Source organism: Octodon degus, unplaced genomic scaffold, assembly GCF_000260255.1.
Source record: "Octodon degus isolate 3935 unplaced genomic scaffold, OctDeg1.0 scaffold00134, whole genome shotgun sequence".
Lineage (NCBI taxonomy): Eukaryota > Metazoa > Chordata > Mammalia > Rodentia > Octodontidae > Octodon > Octodon degus.
This window is the reverse complement of record NW_004524710.1, coordinates 3,652,287-3,653,744: the sequence shown is the minus strand read 5'-3', so window position 1 is coordinate 3,653,744 and position 1,458 is coordinate 3,652,287. Positions and strand designations below refer to the sequence as shown.

General features: G+C 54.3%; 1 pseudogene across 1 annotated transcript; it reads left to right on the top strand.

The window, feature by feature from the left end:
• Positions 1 to 349: 349 nt before the first annotated feature.
• On the top strand, positions 350 to 1,156 carry LOC101588547 (annotated as a pseudogene). Its single transcript, XR_001117295.2, has one exon. The product of XR_001117295.2 is annotated as a peptidyl-prolyl cis-trans isomerase NIMA-interacting 1 pseudogene (transcript).
• Positions 1,157 to 1,458: the final 302 nt, after the last annotated feature.

Below are 1,458 nucleotides of genomic sequence, written 5' to 3'. Positions count from 1 at the left end.
CCCCCCAACCCCCGCCCAGGAGACGAGGAGAAATAAAAGGCTACTAGAGCGAGATCAGCTCTCTCTGTTGCTTTGGAGGTCTGAAGCCAACAGCGGGCCATAGCGCCATTTGGGGCCATAATGCCATTTTTACATGATGTTCTTCCTTGTGGTAGCAAAGTTGAATGTACAAAAGCATTTGATCAAAGCTGGCAGAAGAATTTGGAGCTGAGTTTTTAAAAACTCAGAAAAGAACAAAGAAGGCAGAGTAGAAGCTAGCAACAAATCACAGCTTCTCCAGGACTTGAAATTGAGACACCAGGAAAACAACTACTTAGCAAGGAGACAGAGTAAAAGAGTTTGGGGATCGGCGGCAGGAGGGAAGATGGCGGACGAAGAGAAGCTGCCGTCCGGCTGGGAGAAGCGCATGAGCCGCAGCTCAGGCCGTGTATACTACTTTAACCATATCACCAACGCCAGCCAGTGGGAGCGGCCCAGCGGCACCAGTGGCGGTGGCAGCAGCAGCAAAAATGGGCAGGGGGAGCCTGCCAGGGTCCGGTGCTCGCACCTGCTGGTCAAGCACAGCCAGTCCAGGCGGCCCTCATCCTGGCGACAGGAGAAGATCACCCGGACCAAGGAGGAGGCCCTGGAACTGATCAATGGCTACATCCAGAAGATCAAGTCAGGAGAGGAAAACTTTGAGTCTCTGGCCTCACAGTTCAGCGACTGCAGCTCGGCCAAGGCCAGGGGAGACCTGGGTGCCGTCAGCAGAGGTCAGATGCAGAAGCCATTTGAAGATGCCTCATTTGCGCTGCGGACAGGGGAGATGAGTGGGCCAGTGTTCACGGACTCGGGAATCCACATCATCCTGCGCACGGAGTGAGGCCGCATGGCCGCCGCCGCCATATTTATTGTCCCAGAAAGGCCGGGGAGGGGCTCAGAGACTGGAGCTCTGGTCTCTGTTCCCTGGGCTCCCACAGTCAGGGCGGCCCCTCCAGACACCTCAACTTCAGAAGAGTCGTGGGGGGAAGGCCCCAGGCCCAGAAGCGGGCACCAGGGCTCGTCCAGTTGCAAATGCCAACGGTTGCACAGTGCCCAGACCAGCTGGCCATGGGCCCAGGGGCAATAGCCAGGCCGCAGTAACCTTTGCCTCCTCCATTAAACCGGAACCACTCTGAAAAAAAAAAAAAAAAAAAAAAAAAAAGAGTTTGGGGATCAAGAAAGAGCCAGCAAAAATGCTAAAACCCATGGGCAAGAGGAAGCAATGCAAAGAAAAGAATGAAGCTGGCCTGGCAGGGAGGCCTAATGCTGCAAGCAGTCCTTGTGGTAAACAATGGGCCAGCAACACTAGCACCAGAGAAAAATCCTGGTTATTGTAAGCTACAAATACAATCTGGGGCTTCACTCTGAAAGCAATTCCTGCTGTTCACAGGCTAATGCTGGAGAAGAAATCCCCCGTGGCCCCTACCAGGAGTGATC